Consider the following 20,412-nt stretch of genomic DNA (forward strand, 5'->3'; position numbering starts at 1 on the left):
GAAGGGCATTGCTCAAGGGCCCAACAGTGGCAGTTTGCTGAGCCTGGGTATCAAACCCACAACCCTGTCATTTATACCCCGGTGCTCTAACCGCTGAGCAAGCGCGTCATCACTGAGTGGTTGGAGCTCCACCTTTACCTTCAGTTCAGCTTCCATTGTTTAAAGAGACTCACTTTCAGTGTTTCTGGAGAAATCTCTGAAATTCCGCCTTAAAAACTGGAGTACATTCAATAATATTAAGGTCTGGACTCTGAGACTTCCGAGAGCAGCATCTTTGGTCGCTTCATGCGTCTCGAGTATCACGGTTATTTCTGGATCAAAGCCAAGCCACATAAAAATGTCCCCAGTGTAAAAACACCCAAGACTGATTTAAACCAGATACAGATCCCATCACTCAAACCACTTCAGGAAGAGGCCTGAGACGCATTTGCATGTTACAGCGATGTAAACACACCTGTCCATCTGTCCAAGACACATTCAACAACCAAAGCCCCTCCCAGTACAACCCAAACACCAGTAATAATTGATGCATAATGAGCGAATTTGCTAATTTTGTCTGACACAGCAATCAGATTTCAGTCTGATTAACCGGAGACGCATCTGACTGTCCAGTGTAGGATACAACCAGATACTAGTCACATGAAGGGAGCAGGTGTAACCATGGTCTTTGTTGGCTTCTTGATCAGCACCACATCCTTTCAGACCCCCAGCGTTGCGTCTTCTTCTCACAGTGGATGGGTGGACAGACGTGAAACAAGTTTTTCTCATCCCTCTGAAAGACTAAAGCTTTAAATTATAGGGAAGCTGTATGACTGATGGGGCCAGTTCAGCCTTGTCTAACACACAGTTTGCTTGCACAGTTGTTATAGGTCCCATTTTTGTCTGTATCTATTACGCTTCTTTAATTTGTATAATAATTTAATTACCTCCTACTTCCTTATACAAGTGGATTATATCTGATCATCTCAGAAAAAAAAAATTGTACATAATCATCATTCTGACTGGAAATGTAATAAATAAACAAAGGGTGAATGTTTGAGCAATACTGCATGTTACTTATCAGATTGTCCATTAACATTATTATTATTACAGTTGATAAACAATGACATAGCACCAGCTGTAATGAGCTACTATCAGTTGATTCATCACAGTACTGCTTCATGCGATCACCCACTTCTCTTTTTCTATCCTCACAATCAATTAGGGTCATATTTTATGGGCTTCATAACAAGTACCAGCAGTATGTTCCTTTGGAATCCTGCCATCAGACGCATAGATCATTAGATGTGTGGACCATGGAGAGCTGCTGAAAGAACCATTTGCTCAACCCAAGGACTCTTTCTGGTACACACTAAAAACTAAACCAGATGTAGAACTGGCTTTCACTTCAGGGAGTCAGCATCCTATAAAAGTGCCTGCTTAGATAGCGCTACACTAATGGTCAGAAGAACATGCAAATCTTCTGCCACTTTAGACTGATTCTAACTGGACAAACGTAGCAGAGCAAGACGTCCGATGTGTCTTTTGTTTATGTGCCAAACTCTTTGATCTGAAAACTGGCCTTCACTGGCCTTTTTCCATCTTCACAGTCAATTAGGGTCATGTTTTATGGACTTGAGCGCTTTTTCATAACACACACATCTTCAGTATGTTCCCCTGGATTCCTGCCATGAGACGCGTAGATCATTAGATGCATACATCATGGAGAGCTGCTGAAAGGAACCCTTGCTTGACCCCTGAGCTGCGAGATGTTTAAAACCTTCCTGCGGAGATGGTCGTGGCCAGTCTCCTGTTAGTCTCATTGATTTTCCATTAGCCACATCGTTTAGAGCATGTAAGCATCACTTACTGAAGACAAGTGTCTTTTCATTAAACATTGCCACTGAGAATAAAGGCTGGATTATCTGCATTATTAATACACTGAACCTCCATTAGACCTCATTACAAACCATCAGGGTGGTGGCAATGGGTGGAGAAGAGCGAGAGACAAAATGGGACAAAGTTAGGATGTCAAACATATGGACATATGGACATCTGCGCTGTAACAACACTGAGAGATGAGGTGATATAACTGATCACAACTTCATCACAACATCACAACTGAAGACAAAGGACTAGAGCTTGCCTAGACATAGAGCACGATGTCTGGAACAATGTACTTTGGACATCTACTTTGGTAGATGCCGAACTTGGACATCAGCTGTGGCTGAAGAGCTAGCTGCAGATCCTGTGATGACATTTTAGGATTGTTGGAGACTTCTTTACTCATGCTGTGATCTCTGCTCTTGGGCTGAACTTGCTAGGACAGCCTGATCCGACCGTGCTGGAAGTGGTTGTAAATGTTCTCCACTTGGATTCCACAAGGATTTAGCGGACAGTGGAACAGTGGCTAATTTCTGACTGTTCTGAGATCTTTTTAACCCCCTTTCCAGACTCATCTGCATCTACAGCCTTCTTTCTGAAGGCCTCAGAGAGCTCTTTGGATCTGACCATGATGGTGATCTTCACCACTCACTTTAACCATCAATAGCAGACCAGACTAAACGTCTGAGGTTTAAATAAGACAGACTCTCCCAGAATAATCCTCTCTAACCATGTTCTGATCATCTGCAGCTGATTTCAGACATTTCAAGTAGTAATAAATGTGGGCGTGTCCTAACTTTTCCCTCACAAGAGAAAATATGTTTATATACTCTATAAGTCCAAATGTTTTTGGACACACTTTTCTAAACAATGTAAGTTGCACCCATTGTGACACAACTGTGCAAATCCACACATGCAGCTTGTCTAGTCCCTGTAGAAAAGTATGGCCAATAGAATAAGACTCTATGAACCCATTGGCACCAACATGAACCTATTGGCACCATGGCTAATGCCAGGCGTGGGTTAGAGGGTTAGGTATAAAGCCCCCAGCCTTGAGAAGCTGTGGAGCAGTGGAAGAACTGTGTTCTCTGGAATGATGGATGGTGCTCCATCCAATACTTTTGGGATGAGCTGGGGGGTTGGGGGTGAGGTGGGGTGCTGATGACCCAACATCCTGATCTCACTGAATGCAATCAAATCCTCACAGCAATACCTAAAATCTGGTATTTGATTCTAACCTTCCCTGGATAGTAGAGACAGTTACTCTAACAAAAGTGGGATAAACTCTTTTAAAAAAAAAAAAAAAAAAACTTTGGAAGTAACAATTTGGAAGAAACAATGAATAAGCAGGTGTCCCAATACTTTTGTCCATATAGAGTATGCTATTTTTTGTCTTGTATAATTGAAGTCAACTACATTTACAGTTTTCTATTCGCTGGTGGATGATGGATTCCGCTCATATAGTTGCTCCCATTGTACCTCAGCCCACACACTCACACACTCATACACTCATACCCAGGCCATAGAACTTTCCTCCCCAGCCACTTCCATTATACACCCCGTGGCAAATTACCATGGCAAATTACCATGCCAATTACAGGAGTTGAAAGAGTGTTGTCTCTTGGTGAGCTCTGTGCAGGAGAGGGTGATAATGGCTGGATCGCACTGTACAAAAGCTAGCCATGGAGCGCTGTGTGAGAAAAGAATCACTTACTGTGCCTGTCGCACAATTGCTATGACGACCCTATTTCCATGGCTATTAGAGCATATTAAATTTGAAGTGTAAATGTGATCGCTAGTAGCACATGGCACGGGCTGTGTGTTATATGCTGCGGCGCTGCTACTTCCAGCACATTTTAGGACCATGGAATGATTTGCCCTGGGAAAATGGTCCTCGCGTGAGTATCTTATAAAGTTACCTCGCCCCAGGACCGAACACACACCGTACCGGTGTGCTAGATGAGACATGTCTTGGACATGCCCGTCTCCTTTCCAGCCAGGAATTGTCCGCATTGTCTAGGGCGTGTGGATAGGGGGGACAGGATGTCATTCAAAGTCAATTACACATAATTGGATACAGGCCCAGCAGCCTCCCCAGGAGCTGCCAGACATGACCTTATAATAGACCAAAGGCCGGAGCAGCAGGGCTATTCTCACCCCCCACCGTCTATGGTAAATGTGGATTGTACTGTAAGGCTGTGTACAGTGTCCATTTTTGTCCCTGTTAGGCCAATTAAAGCAAATATGATTCATACGCGCTGTAAGACGTGTATGCGATAAGCAAAAAAAAAAAAAAAAAATAGCAGATATGCTGTTTGTCTGTTCATGCGTAATTAAGAGACACACACGTACTACTATTATTAAACTATATTTTGTTTTCTGAGTACAAACAAGCCCTGCAGACGATGCAGAGCAGGCAAAATCCACAGTGTTACACAATGACTTGCAGTGATCTTAGGGAAGCCACGTGGAAAATTAAATAAGCCCTATTTGGGGCCTTCTGCACTTGGTGCATCTGACATCGTTAAGCAATCCCTGTTGAATTATTTGACCCCTGTCATATTTTATCATCCTACCTAGAGCAACAAGAGTTACAAGAGTTCATATGATGTGTTAAGATGATCAGTCAATAATCCAGCAATGAATGAAATGTAGTAAATCTATTAATCAGCCTGAATTAACTAATTTACTTGAGATACACTACATGTCAAAAGTTTGTGGACACCCCTTCTAATCAGTGCATTCAGCTACTTTAAGTTGCATCCATTGCATCCAGCGCAAATGCACACACACACACAGCTTGTCTGGTCCATGTACTAGACAAGCTTATTAGAAGTACTGCTAATAAGTACTGCAGATAAACATGAACCTGTGGGCACCATGCTGCATAATGCCAGGGGTGGGCTAGACTTCCATTCCCATCCAAAAACATCAAGACAGACAGATATACAAACATGGCAGAGTCTCCACTTTCTCGCTGATCGCTGATCAGTTAATCAGACAGAAGATACACTATCTGTCCAAATGTTTGTGGACACCCCTTCTACTGAATGCACTCAGCTTCTTAAAGTTGCACCCATTGCTGCTGACCTAGATGTGTCAAATGTTTGTGGACACCCCTTCTAATCAGTGCATTCAGCTACTTTAAGTTGCATCCATTGCTGACATGTTTGTGCAAATGCACACACACACACACACACACACACACCCTGTAGAGAAGTACTGCTAATAAGTACTGCAGATAAACATGAACCTATGGGCACCATGCTGCATAATGCCAGGGGTGGGCTAGAGGGGTATAAAGTAGGGCTGGGTGATATGGTGAAAATACTATATCACAATATTTAAAGACATTTTCACGATACACAATATCAATCACCATACAAGTAAACACAGACTAAATACATCAGTAGCGACAGATTCGTATACAGTACTAGTCAGATACTCTCCTGGATCTAACACAGTGATGTTTATTCAAAATCGGCGGCACTTCTTCTAATTAAGTAGTTGATCAGCGTTTATTAAGAACTAACAATATCCTTAATAATATTCGACTTGATAAAATACAGTCATGTTGCCCAGCTCTAGTACAAAGCCCCCCCCCCCAGCATTGAGCTGTGGAGCAGTGGGACTGTGTTCTCTGGAATGATGGCTGGTGCTCCATCTAATACTTTTGGGTTGAGTTGGGCAGTTGGTGAGGGCGTGGTGGGGGTTGGTGAGGCTCTCCCGACTTTCTGAGTAGGAAATCCTACTTGGAACTCTGAAAATTCAGCGTTTGAGTTCAAATGAACCGCTATATTTAATTATATATAAATATATTATTTACACTCAAAAAACATGTAATGCGAGGGTTAGCCAGATAACCTGAGCCCAGGGTCTAGCTAGCCTGTCCAATAGGAGGATAGCTGAGCATTCCTATTGGACAGTCCTCATCATTGGCCTTGGGTTGCCTTAATAACTGAAAAAAACTGCTTGGGGGAAATACACTTACATTTACAGCATTTTAGAGCATTTTGCCAATGCTTTTATCCAGACTGACCTACATGTGAATCAGGCTACACAGCTAGGAGAATGTAGAGTTAGGAGTCTTGCCCAAGGACTGGTGTAGTGTGGGGTGTTTGCCTGGAGTAGGAACTGGATAACTACACTACACTATCTACAAATACCTATCTATCAGTCTTTAAGTGTACAGATAAACACACACAGATAAACAAACAAGATAAACAAACAAACAAACAAGTAAACATGATATATTTGTTATTTTGAGATTCATTTAAATACCCAAATTATAAAGCTCTGACTTCCATTCCCATCCAAAAACATCAAGACAGACAGATATACAAACATGGCAGAGTCTCCTGATCAGTTAACCAGACAGAAGATACACTATCTGTCCAAATGTTTGTGGACACCCCTTCTAATAAATGCACTCAGCTACTTAAAGTTGCACCCATTGCTGCTGACATAGATGTGTCAAATGTTTGTGGACACCCCTTCTAATCAGTGCATTCAGCTACTTAAAGTTGCACCCATTGCTGCTGACATAGATGTGTCAAATGTTTGTGGACACCCCTTCTAATCAGTGCATTCAGCTACTTTAAGTTGCATCCATTGCTGCTGACATAGATGTGTCAAATGTTTGTGGACACCCCTTCTAATCAGTGCATTCAGCTACTTAAAGTTGCACCCATTGCTGCTGACATAGATGTGTCAAATGTTTGTGGACACCCCTTCTAATCAGTGCATTCAGCTACTTTAAGTTGCATCCATTGCTGCTGACATAGATGTGTCAAATGTTTGTGGACACCCCTTCTAATCAGTGCATTCAGCTACTTTAAGTTGCATCCATTGCTGCTGACATAGATGTGTCAAATGTTTGTGGACACCCCTTCTAATCAGTGCATTCAGCTACTTAAAGTTGCATCCATTGCTGCTGACATAGATGTGTCAAATGTACACATACAGCTTGTCTAGTCCCTGTAGAGAAGAAATACTGCCAATAGAATAAGACTCTCAGGAGCAGATAAACAAACATGAACCTATTGGCACCTTGCTGCCTACTGCCGGACGTGGTCTAAAATGGTATAAAGCCCCCCAGCATTGAGCTGTGGAGCAGTGAAACTGTGTGCTCCGTCCAGTACTTTTGGGATGAGTTGGGGCGCTGTGGCTGAGGTGGCATGGGGTGGTGATTATCCAGCGCCCTGCCCTCACTAATGCTGAATATGATCACAGAACTTCACAGCAAAGCTCCTTCCTTTCCAGGACAGCAGAGTTTACAGTTACTCCAAAAACACTAAAGCAGGAAAACCTATTTTTTTTTAGAAGTAGCAATGAATGAGCAGGTGTCCCAATAGTTTTGTCCATTTTGTCCAATGACCTCATTCAATCAAACAAACACTCAAAATCACAACAATCCCCCAAATCTGACCTTCATTCCCACCCAAAAGCGTGAAATCTGCTCTCCAGACCTGAAGCATGAGCACATCCTCATAACAGCATCGTAAAAGACGTGTTACTCCCATTAACACACCCCGGTGGGCTCCTCCCCGCATGCCCCCGCTCACCTCCTGCATATGTCTATACTAATTAAGGGTCTGGCTGCTGCGCTCTGATTGGTGGACGCTCCTCTTCTTCATTTGAGGGCGGGGCGAAGCGCCTCCTCGCACACAGCGAGCACGGAGGGGTTCCCAGTTTGAGGCGCGTGCGGTTGAGTTTGGGACACTTTATCCCGCGAGGAGATTTATAACCAACAAAGGGGGCGTCCTCTCTCACCCCCCCCCCCCTCTCTCTCTCACCTGAGGAGTAGCAGAGGGCTCAGCTGATTACAATGACCTCCCGATAAACAAGCCGGACAGTTGACTGAGCTGTTAGACAGGAGAGCTGTTGGTGAGTCGCTTGAAGTTAAGGTCTCCATTGTGTGTGTGTGTGTGTGTGTGTGTGTGTGTGTGTGTGAGAGAGAGAGCTGGTGGAAGTTGAGCAGGGGGCGTTGAGGAGTTGTCTGGGCTTTGTGTTCCTCTCCTGTGCTCGTGGCTCCAGACTTTGGGGGCTTTGTTGGTCTGCAGTGGTTTAGTAGTGTAAAGAGCTGGACCGGACCGGACCGAACCTGGACAAACTTCAGGACTGTTGCAGTTGTTTTATTAAGCTGCGAGTTTCTCATTGAGGGAGTTTGGAGATGTCACGCGAGTGAGTGACTGAGTGAGTGCGTGCGCTCTTGTAGGAGTGATTGATTCTTAAAGGAACAGTGTAGTGTAGTGTAGCTGCTGGGTAGTGTAGTGTAGTGTAGCTGCTGGGTAGTGTAGTGTAGTGTAGCTGCTGGGTAGTGTAGTGTAGTGTAGCTGCTGGGTAGTGTAGTGTAGTGTAGCTGCTGGGTAGTGTAGTGTAGCTGCTGGGTAGTGTAGTGTAGTGTAGCTGCTGGGCAGGGTAGTGTAGTGTAGCTGCTGGGCAGGGTAGTGTAGTGTAGCTGCTGGGTAGTGTAGTGTAGTGTAGCTGCTGGGTAGTGTAGTGTAGCTGCTGGGTAGTGTAGTGTAGCTGCTGGGTAGTGTAGTGTAGTGTAGCTGCTGGGTAGTGTAGTGTAGCTGCTGGGTAGTGTAGTGTAGTGTAGCTGCTGGGTAGTGTAGTGTAGCTGCTGGGTAGTGTAGTGTAGCTGCTGGGTAGTGTAGTGTAGTGTAGCTGCTGGGTAGTGTAGTGTAGCTGCTGGGTAGTGTAGGGTAGCTGCTGGGTAGTGTAGGGTAGCTGCTGGGTAGTGTAGGGTAGCTGCTGGGTAGGGTAGTGTAGGGTAGCTGCTGGGTAGGGTAGTGTAGGGTAGCTGCTGGGTAGGGTAGTGTAGGGTAGCTGCTGGGTAGGGTAGTGTAGGGTAGCTGCTGGGTAGGGTAGCTGCTGGGTAGTGTAGGGTAGCTGCTGGGTAGTGTAGGGTAGCTGCTGGGTAGTGTAGTGTAGCTGCTGGGTAGTGTAGGGTAGCTGCTGGGTAGTGTAGTGTAGCTGCTGGGTAGTGTAGGGTAGGGTAGCTGCTGGGTAGTGTAGGGTAGGGTAGCTGCTGGGTAGTGTAGGGTAGTGTAGCTGCTGGGTAGTGTAGTGTAGCTGCTGGGTAGTGTAGTGTAGCTGCTGGGTAGGGTAGGGTAGTGTAGCTGCTGGGTAGCTGCTGGGTAGGGTAGCTGCTGGGTAGTGTAGGGTAGCTGCTGGGTAGGGTAGTGTAGGGTAGCTGCTGGGTAGTGTAGGGTAGCTGCTGGGTAGTGTAGGGTAGTGTAGCTGCTGGGTAGTGTAGGGTAGCTGCTGGGTAGTGTAGGGTAGGGTAGCTGCTGGGTAGTGTAGGGTAGTGTAGCTGCTGGGTAGTGTAGTGTAGCTGCTGGGTAGTGTAGTGTAGCTGCTGGGTAGGGTAGTGTAGGGTAGCTGCTGGGTAGGGTAGTGTAGGGTAGCTGCTGGGTAGTGTAGTGTAGCTGCTGGGTAGGGTAGTGTAGGGTAGCTGCTGGGTAGGGTAGTGTAGTGTAGCTGCTGGGTAGGGTAGTGTAGTGTAGCTGCTGGGTAGGGTAGTGTAGTGTAGCTGCTGGGTAGTGTAGGGTAGCTGCTGGGTAGTGTAGGGTAGCTGCTGGGTAGTGTAGGGTAGCTGCTGGGTAGGGTAGGGTAGTGTAGCTGCTGGGCAGGGTAGTGTAGTGTAGAGCAGGGTAGTGTAGTGTAGTGTAGAGCAGGGTAGTGTAGTGTAGTGTAGCTGCTGGGTAGTGTAGTGTAGTGTAGAGCAGGGTAGTGTAGTGTAGCTGCTGGGTAGTGTAGTGTAGTGTAGAGCAGGGTAGTGTAGTGTAGTGTAGAGCAGGGTAGTGTAGTGTAGTGTAGCTGCTGGGTAGTGTAGTGTAGCTGCTGGGTAGTGTAGTGTAGCTGCTGGGCAGGGTAGTGTAGTGTAGAGCAGGGTAGTGTAGTGTAGAGCAGGGTAGTGTAGTGTAGCTGCTGGGTAGAGCAGGGTAGTGTAGAGCAGGGTAGTGTAGAGCAGGGTAGGGTAGGGTAGTGTAGAGCAGGGTAGGGTAGTGTAGCTGCTGGGTAGGGTAGTGTAGTGTAGAGCAGGGTAGGGTAGTGTAGAGCAGGGTAGTGTAGCTGCTGGGTAGGGTAGTGTAGTGTAGAGCAGGGTAGGGTAGGGTAGTGTAGAGCAGGGTAGTGTAGCTGCTGGGTAGGGTAGTGTAGTGTAGAGCAGGGCAGGGTAGGGTAGTGTAGCTGCTGGGCAGGGTAGGCTGGTAAAATCCACCAACACAATTTTCCCCAATATGTAAAATTATTTGCATTGAGAATTTCCCCACAATAACACCAAAGGTGGTGTTATTATTATTATTATTATTATTATTAATAATATTATTAGTATTCTTTTTAGATACAGATACTTAATTGATAGAATAAATGTAAAAAAAAAATGATAAACCCACTGGAGATGAAAGGCAGTGAAGTTATAAAGAATAAGGAATCTTTAGTGTCTAGGAGTGAACATGGGTACATGATGTACAGTAAAGTGTTAGTAGAGCATATTACACCTATGATTAAACATAAGACTTAGTCCTTATTAGTATTATTAGTGTTGTAGTTTGAAGGGTAACCATTTCCCTCTATTTTCCCCAAAAATGTATTAACGTGGGTGTTCTAGCTGCTTTCCAGGCCTGATAAAACTCACCAATACTGTGTTTCCCCCCAAAATATCACTTGACATGCTTTCTACTACTACTGGTCTACACTAAAACCATGTCTTTTAGTTTTCTTCTTTTAAAATGAGTCTTACACTGTGTCGTGAAACCTATATCCAAAAAAGAGGTGTGTGTGTGTGTGTGTGTGTGTGTGTGTGTGTGTGTGTGTATATATATATATATATATATATATATATATATATATATTTATTTATTTATATTCAAAAACTTTCAAAAACAATCTCGGGTATCCGATACATTGCACACATTGGAGTTAACTGCCAGGTTCTGATCATCAATACTGTTGTGGCCTGATAATTACGTTTCCTATAGTTTAATAACCTCAGGATCACAATACACAGCTGGATGGATGACTATAGCTTTAGGAGTCTTGCTCAAGGACTCTTACTGGTGTGGCTTGGTGTGGCTGCTCATCCGGGGAATCTAATCATCTAACCCAAGTCCATGACAGGGAGGACGGCGGTGTTGGCTACTACTACTGTTAGCCAGAAACATCACTGTTTTTACAGGCGTTGATGTAAGGCTCATTCATAGAGCTCTAAAACTGAAATGCAGTGTCCTGGTTTGTCATTTGGCATCATGACATACTGAACATATATTGTTATGTAGAGACCAAATATTGTCCAGAACGACTCTTGTAGTCTAGAGGTGGGGAGCGTTACAATATTTTATTGCAGTGTGTGATGGGTTTGGTTATCGTTAGGCTGTCAGTGCATAAAGGACACAGCCGAACTACACGTTTCATTGCATTACAGACCTTTGCATTGGATAATGCTTGGATAGCAGTGCTTAACTTCAGCTGCTACTGGAGCATTTATGTCTGCATGTCACATAAATGTAAATATCATGACATACCATTTTACCATATTGCCCACCCTTACTGTACAGAACCTGTGCTTTGTATCATGAGGGCATATGTACTCTTTCATATCTGGACCACCCCACCCACAACTTCTCCAAGCACCTTTGCAAAAACCTCACGATTAACGCCCAAGTAGTCTCATTTCCAGCAGGCTTCAGCAACTCACCAATGTATGGAAATCCTTTACAGGAACTGTGGTAGCTTATATATGCTGATAAATAGACAAGAAGTATAATCTAGTCTAATCATCTCATAAACTGTGACCTTTGCTCCCAATATTGTGGTGCAGCTACAGCCTTTTGTTTGGGGAGTGGTATAATGGCAGGGTGCGGCGTCTGCTCCGAGAAGAATACTATACTACCATAGAGACCCCTGGACGCCTGTGGTGTTTCAGCAGCTTGAACAAACATGAGGATGAAGAAGCCATGCCATTTGGCACTGGGGGGGCGGGGGGCGTTCTGTCATGGTAACAAAGCACCGTGAAGGTCCCCATATGACCACAGCATGATTATATGACCTGTGGGTAGCACAGCAGTCATGTTTTGTTCTGGATAGAGAATGACGCTCAGGAGCTTACTCTGAAACGTAAGCTCACCTAGGAGATTTGTGAGATCTTTCCATCATGTTTGACATATAGATGATGTAGGTCATGCCATATAATCTGTTGATTCTTCAGCAGAACTCCTTTTAGTTGCCAAATGTAGCTGTAATGACCCTTTCAGAATAGAAAATTGTAGACTCTCTCAAACAAAGCATTTGAAACCATTCAGAGTTGTTAGGACTTTGAAATTCGAATAGGAGGCAGTTCTCCTCCTTCCTGGTTGTGGCTTTAAATCACTGGCTTGAGCGAGATTGTTTGAAAGCTTCATTTCTTGGGATGCTGTTTTAAAGCTGGAATGTTCTACCGCAGGGAACATTACGGCCATATTTTTGCATGTGGTTAAAACACTGTAGGCCTGATGGTCTTCTTGCTTCTAATGATCAACTATGACAGCCAGAGCTGCACTTCTATATAGTTTTCCACCCACTTTTGAAGTCTGATGATCTAGTCTATAGTTCCCTCTTAGTGTTATTTAAAAAAGGAAGAAAAAAATCTGCCCAGCATGTGGCCTAGAGCTTTAATAACTAGACAACAATAGCTTTGCTTGAGAGGTAGCTCAATAAGAGCATGAGGGTTTGACCCTCATCCTTTTAGTCACTATTTAAAGGTCTTAAATAGCTGAGTTTAGAAGACCACCAGCTCCGAAAAGCAAGCAACTAATGAGAAAAGTCATAATTCACATGCGATCCTTATCCCCCACCCCATATAAGGTTGCGTGGTGGTCTATTATTGTCTGTATATGTAGTCTGAGCACAAAGGAATGAAGCAGTGCGAGCAGCCTCCCTCTCTCTAAACCAAACTGCGGCCCCGTGTAGAGAGCCTTTAGCCTATTTTCGGTGTTCTGAATGTTAGAACCTCTGTTTAAAATTTCATAGGGTTTCAGTTAGTCAGTTAAAATGGGAACTCTTGCTCGCTGTTGTGCTACAAAAAGCACGCTCGTGCTCTTGGCTTTTTGGCCTGTTAGAAGAAAAGCTTGGGTGATGTGGTGAAATCTCGATTTGGTTGTAGACCAATAACTGAAGTGTTACTTCTTTGCACGTGGACAGCTGTGTTTGGACGCGGCTATAAAAAAACAAGCGAACCAAGATAGCTGCTGAAAGCTTTATGGAAGAATTGAACCACTGTGCAGAAGAATGGAGACGCAGAAATGAACAGCGTGGGCGGCTTCCTCTTAGCCAGCCATCCCTGGCCTGGCAGTGCAGATGCAGAACTCCCTACCGCAGGTCTGGTCAACACCCCGTTATGTGTCCAACCACAAAGGTCAGCGGTAGAGCTGTCCTTTTCTTAGTACTGTTTCGCACTATTAACTGGTCAATTGCTAAATTTGGGTGCCATCGGGGGCGCTATTTCTAAAAATGTGACTCTTACACATTTAACTTTCATTGGAAGTTATATAACAAAGCCTTCCTGCCAAGTCTTTTCGGAGCATTTCTATTGGTCCATTCATCATGGAATTCAGGTACAGCATAAGCAACGACGATCAGATTAAAATTATATAAAAAAAATTAAAAACGCCGAAAATGAACATGCTGGGTCTTTTTATGCAGGACTGCGACGTAATGATGGGATGCCTGCTCATGGAGGTGAGGTTCTTGTCCATGCACACACGTGTCACTTGCTAATTGCCCCTTCAAGAGAGGCAAACCTAGCCAAACAGATGGAAATCCGTTCGGGTCGACACCCCTAAATGGCGAGAAATTGAAAAGCCCTGCGAAGATTAATGCCACGATTCAAATTGAATTGGGCTCTTTCACGTCAGGTCTCAGCCCTTGTCTGCATGGTCTAAAACGAGAATGAAGATTAAACATCAGCCAGAGCTTAAGTGATGTGTTAAATGAGCTATCAGATTAAGCTTATTGTGTTGAATGTAGAGGGGGTTTGCGTATTGTCCGCGAGTGCACTTTGGCAGTCTGGGTGGGTGCCTCTACCACATGGCATTAGCGTGTAGTTTTCTGAGGCAGGAAAAATGCTCTTTTTCAGCCCAGCATTATGTTTATCATTTGATTACCCTGAATAGCCTTTTAACCACTCGAGATGTGCACTATACAGTCCGTCCAGAGCACTGTAATTATGTGCATTTTATTTCAAAAGAGCAGCTTCTCAGCCTATTCAAGAACTCCAGGCCATTATCCAGCCTTACATATGGTGGAATTGCGCTGAGAGTTGCTGCTAATGCAAATGTGGTGAAGCCTGTGTCTGTTGAGGGGTAATTTATCATTTTGCTGTTTAAAAATGCTGGTGGCTGGTCTTCAGTGTGGTAAAGTAGGCAGATAATGGTGGTCCGAGGGTTTAGCTCTTGCTCATCGGCCTTTAGTGTTCTAGACAGCTGCTGGACCTTCAGCTATGACGTTTCACTTTGGTACCATATGAACACTATAGGTGCACAGACCGGACACTTGGGCTCTTTTCCACACAGCCTAAGCGTACAACTACTCACTGCCCGATTACTATTGTGCTCGGAGTAAAGGACGTGGACAGAACGTATACAGATCTGCATGAATTTCTTCAGTATGCAAACGATACACAAATGATTTACCCCTCTGCCCAACCGTCTGTTGGTCATGTAGCCCTGTAGTGCATGGTACTTGATGGCAGCTTTTCCATACTGGATACTGTGTGTTACTACGAGGAGTAGCATGTAGTGTGTGTGTGGTACAGTGATCTGTATGATATCTGGGGTTCTGTGTAGTACAGAAAGGGGTTCTTTGACTCTTGCCAATAGCAGAATGCTTTTTGGGGGTGTATAGAACCTCATAGTAGACTAGGGTTCAGTTCTCCAGCTGGGCAACCACACCACTCTACACCTTGAACCAGACTCATAACTCTACATTCCCCTATCTGTGTAATGTGGTTTCAGTGTAAGTCCCTGTGGATAAGGGCATTAGGCAATATGTGGACAAAAGTATTGGGACATCTGCTTCTTTGTTGTCTTTTGAAATCTAGAGTATTAATGGAGTTGATCATGCTTTTGTTGAAGTAGGCTAAAGGTAGGCTCAGTGTTGGGGGGCGCTATACCCCTCTAGCCCATGACTGGCTTTAGGCAGCGTGCTATAGAGTCTCCTGTTCTATTGGCAGTGCTTCTCTTAAGGGCCTAAACAAGCTGTGTGTATGCCCATTTGGGTGCAACTTAAGTGAGCTAAATGCATTCATTGCAAGGGGTGTCCACAAACATTTGGACATACTGTGTTATCCCCAAGCTAGCATCCTAGCTACGATACAGCATTACAATATGACGTGTATAAACATCACCCGGTATGCTGTTTTTGGAGTGTGTAGTGTATACCTGCACACATACTGACCAACACAACCGATTGGCTGCACTGTCTGAACTGATCACTAATTGAAACCCTGATTGATGGGCTGAGTCCAGCTGCCCCTGCAACAGCCGCTCCACTCAGGCTAATCGTAAGTGCAAACACAGCTGGGACAGAAGTCAGAAGACTTCTGGTGGGCATCGTCTTTTGTTTTCTGGTGATGGATGTAAAGTGTGATCCGCAGCCCCATGGGTCTTTGGTTGAGCCTCCATGGTTACATTTATGTGCTTGGCCTGCAGTTTAATAGTGTTGTGATTTTGAGCAGTAAAATGGTTTAGTATGGTGAGGATATCCTTCCTAGTCAAACATGCAGAGCTCCACCAGAATACAGCTGATGTTTCATCATCAGAGGGATTGGAATAGCGAGATGGGTAACACTACTAGGTGACTTGGCTGTAAAGCAGGTTAGATATGGAAGAAATATTGAGGTTGATTATCGCTGCGCTTTGTCAGACACACATTTTTATTATCTAAGCGAACTAATGTTGATGTTGCTTTGTGGTAAACTCTGAGTTACCAGCGTTCCTGCATGGTATAAAGAGCAGGAAGCTCTCTTAGAATTTCCCTCCCTGTCTAATTTCCATTGGCATCATGACCGAGAGTAAAAACATTTTCAAGGATTGTGCTGCAGTTTAAATCAGCCGTAGGCCTAAAACCCCTTTTTTAAACCTTGAAGGGTCTTTCTTTCTAAAAAGTCCATGCTAAATTTGATCATAAATCATCAGAAGCCTCACCTTGAGTGTGTTACTTCAAAGATTTGGCCTACAACCTGATGTTTAGAGTTGTAGATGGAGTACTGCTCTGGTATCTTTGGAGAGTTTTGGGGTTGTATCCTTAAGTAGTCTTCTTCTCTATGTAGTGATTTATCTTACCCGAAGGTGTTTGCATTTTATAGTTTCCAGATATGAGTGTTGGATGATTTGTTGGAGAATCTATCTAAGGGGTCTTGGCCATATTGTGTGATCTGTGCTACATTTTCCAGCTCCTTTATATAAAAATTTTTCTTTTTTTTAATGCTTGCTGTGGTGGTTGAATCTGTTTAGAATTAAGAAACTTTTAGCAGTGTTGAGGTGCATTTTCTTTTTAAGCCATGTTTATTGAATGTGTAGTATATGGACGTCTATGGGACTTCTCTTCACTGGCTTCCTGTAGCTGCTGCCCGCATCAGATTCAAAACCCTGACGCTGGCCTACAAAGCCAAGAATGGACCAGCCAGCCCCTCCGTACTTGATGGCAATGGTCAAAAGCCGATCCGCACCAAGAGCACTTCGAGCTTCAAGTACAGCTCGGCTCGACCCTCAAAATCCATGGAAGACAAGCGTCCAGGCTCTTTTCTGTCCTGCACCGAAGTGGTGGAACGAGCTCCCCCTGGGTGTCCGAACGGTCTTCTAACGCAGACTGAAGACCCACTATGGTCACCTTAGTGTCTCGTGCTTAGTAATGTCTAAGCTTAAAGGTATCTTTGAACTATTAGTCTATTCTAACTTACGTTTGTTAAACCTTTTGAAGGTTTTGTAAAATATAGCTCAAAAAAGGCTTTGTGTCCTTAAATCATGTCATGTTTTTTATTTATTTTTATTATTTGTATTATTTGCTAACCAAAAAAACAGATATTGACAACATGGCTCACAATTCCCAAATTGTGCATCACCGTAGTCCCAAAACTGGGTCTTTTCAAGGGCTCTTTAGCAAAAAGCACTGATTTTGAGTAGCACCACTACTCTGAGAACCGTTTGAATGCTTAAATGGTTTTTCACCCGGTTTAAGGGTTCTTCAGATTGGTCAAAAGCCGTTTGTAGATTTTGTGTAAAATAAAAAAAAGGTTCTATACAGCACTAAAAAGGGTTCTGCTATTGTTACGAGTGCTTAAAAAGAAGGATCTTTTGTCAAAACCCCTTTGTTCAGCTTCATAGCATTGTTCTCTTTGTGAAAAGGTAAAATTCCTAGTTACTGAAGTGTCTCATTAGTCTTGCAGTTATTTAAGAGTCCTTGCAAATAGAAAGGATAATTCTTCACTCTCCCGCTAAAAGATTGCCTGGGATGCCACATCTCTTCAAACCGAATTACTTAGAACTGGATCTGTGCTGTTATGTAACTGTGCTTTACCTTAGAATACCCGTCCACTGGCCAGGCTGGTCAGTAAGCTCTGCTTAGGTATCTGCGAAGAAGCGAGGAGCTAAGCCACAACCAGAAGAGTGTTGATTTCCTCCTCACTTGTTCTCCGTGCCATTGTCTGAGCGGAGCTTGCATTACAGACGGCTACTGCTATTACATGCTGGCACGGCTCTGTAAACACATTTGCTTTTTCAGTTGTAAACTTCACCTGCTCGCTCAGTCACCCAGCGAGTCTCAGCAGAGTCTGCAGCAAGAACGGAAGAGGAGCTGGGTTCTATCCTAGAGCACGACTTTTAAAACTACCAGGCCGTGACTGTTTGAGTCCCGGCCAAGCGGGAAAAGACATTGTGATTTAGTTTAGGGTGGCTGGATTTTTATGCACTGATAAGTAAGAGACTCTGTATTTCATCCAGGTTGTTCTAAAATAGGGCCGCTGTCTGGCTGACGCTCTGAACGCATAGATCAGTTCGGCTGGAGCGGTTGGGCTCTGTTTCCATAAGCTATTCCTGGGAGCAGACATTCAGTTGTCATTCGAGAAGCTTTTCTACTAATCCGTCTCCGCTCGGGCGTAGATGGTGTTAATGACAGGCCCATGAGAGCAATGTTTCAAGCGCTGGCGTTTATAAGGCGTTTAGAGTTGAGTTTTCAGGGGAACCGGCCCGTTCCATGACCACTTTAACTAGTTTCTGATGTAATGTCTCTGGCTGTGCTCTGGCCTTGAGTATGTGTTCTCCCCTAAAGGATTACTGGCCATGGGTCATTGCTGTCCCACTATGCTTCACACTCAACAGACCTTTTGTTGGCTCTCCAAACCAGACCACAATAAGGAATTCAGTGGGGGTGAGGAGTTTTCAGAAGCACATTCTCTCTCTCTGAGTGTTTTTAAGCATCGACGTTTGACTTTATTTGATTTAGTTTATTGATTTATTGATTCATTCATCAATTACTTTGGGGAATGCATGAAGAAACTGAGCTAAACAAAAAAAGAGCTGCAGAGCCTGAGAACAATGAGAACAGTGATGGATCATAGCGTTATCTGCATTATATTAAGATGGCGTGGTAATCTTATGCAACACTATATGTGTGTGTGTGTGTGTGTGTGTGTGTGTGTGTAAATAAATAAATATCTCCTTGGATTTGTCAGGTTGTTCACAAGATATTGCTTTATAGTTCTAGATTGTACAGTCCCTTTGCCATCAGCAGCCAGATTCAGAGAGTGCACAACCGGCCGTGCTTTCTTCAGGTGGGTTGGTGGAGCTCTTTCCCCTTGTCACTCTTAAGTGAGCACTGGGGACGCAAGCGTGTTGGATGACCGGCAATACCGCATTAGTGGCAGTTTTAAAAGTGTCAGTGGCTGGCTTAACATGTATTGGAGAAGGTATCTATATAACTGGGTCAGAACATCTCCAAAACATCTGTGGGGTGTTTCTGGTATGCATTAGGCAGTATCTCCCAAAAGTGGTTCATGAACGTTCAACCGATGGAAATACGACAGGGTCATGGGCACCTAAGGCTTATTGCTTTAAGGCCCTGCTTCACAACTTGCAGGACCCCACTTGAAGTCCATGCCTGGAATGGTCAGATCTGTAGTGGTGGCAAGGGGGGGGGGGCTACTCAATATTAGGCCGTTGTGCTAATGTTACAGCTTTTTTTTTTAGATGGCATTTTATTAATTTTACTGCATTCAAACCCAACTACAAAAATGGTTATTTTATTTGTCTGTAAGGCTGATCTTGGCAGGTGTAGTCCCTATATCTACATTTTGGGCTGTCGGTATCTGCAGGTATGCACAGTTAAAAATATTGGCTGTTCGCGTCGGCCCACAATTCCTTAATCATTGTATCCCTACACTTATTAAAATGCTTCTTCAAGAGTTCTTTAGTAAAGAGTCAAGAAACAGTTTGTATGCTTAAATCATTCGCTGTAGTTAAAGGGTTCTTTTAACGATGATCCAACGACCATAAAGGGCTAATCTGTTATCAGCCAGTTTCCAGTACCACATGAAACCCATTTTGCTTGGAGCCGCACACAACGATTAGAGAGCTAATGTAACAAAAGCTGTCCTACAAAAACACCAACACAGTAGCCAGTAGGCAAGCAGCTGTCCTGCTGTCCACCATTTCCAGTGAAATGACTTTCCCATACACTCATAGTCTCACTCAGTCGTCCACCAGCTATAAGACAGCTTGCATGTCCTCCAGGGATGTAGTCGTTCCTACCGTTCTACAGGTAAATACCAGCCCACGGGCTGATCCAGTGTTTGGGCTCGTGGTCTACCAGACTCCCATTCATTTGTTCCAGCTTTATCAGGTCGTTTGTTTTGCAGTGTTGAGAAGCTCGCCGAGTTGTGGAGCAGTTGTTCTGTTCAATCAGTGCTGATTTATTCAGGCCTCTCTTTGAGGAAATCTCATTAAAATTAGGACATTTTAATGACTTATTTTTTTTATCCTCAGCCACATTTCTCAATCTCTTTAGATCATGAGGCTCCATCCACACGACTCCTCGCAGTGAGAGGAATTTTCAGCACGGAAGATTTATCGGCGCTGTTAAAAAGTGCCAGGGTGGTTGAAAGCTTTCAGACCCTGTGGTTTGCTGCCTTGTGGAGTTTCAAACCTCACTGGAAACGTTGCACTTTTTACAACATTAATAATATTAAGCTGTGGCTGGACTGAGTCAGTATCTGCTTTGTTCATAGCAGAGATGTAATAAGAATAAGGAGGATAAGGAGGTTGTTTATTCCCCTCATCTGAAGTCAAATTTATGATCCATCTGTTCTTAAATGTTTTATTTATTATTTTTTTAGCTGTATATGAGCAAGTTTATTAGTCCGTCTCATTACGATGGTTCCTGTTAAATCCTAATCTGAGCTGCGAACAGGAAATCTCCTGCCTGTTTCTGACCATAACAATTCATCGCAGGGGTCAAAACGTCTCATTACCGCTGTGCGTCTATCTTCAGGCATTGCTCATCGTCCAAGATGGA

General features: G+C 44.0%; 1 protein-coding gene across 2 annotated transcripts in view; it reads left to right on the forward strand.

Moving 5' to 3' along the window:
- The first annotated feature begins 7,543 nt into the window (after positions 1–7,543).
- Positions 7,544–20,412, forward strand: part of LOC140564037 (rho guanine nucleotide exchange factor TIAM2-like) — a 94,937-nt gene continuing 82,068 nt past the window's right edge. For both annotated transcript variants that reach the window (XM_072689073.1, XM_072689074.1), the window contains exon 1: positions 7,544–7,749. The gene's annotated coding sequence lies outside the window, so the exon portion shown is untranslated. The remainder of the gene's footprint in view (positions 7,750–20,412) is intronic.

This window comes from Salminus brasiliensis, chromosome 10 (genome assembly GCF_030463535.1).
Source record: "Salminus brasiliensis chromosome 10, fSalBra1.hap2, whole genome shotgun sequence".
Taxonomy (NCBI): domain Eukaryota; kingdom Metazoa; phylum Chordata; class Actinopteri; order Characiformes; family Bryconidae; genus Salminus; species Salminus brasiliensis.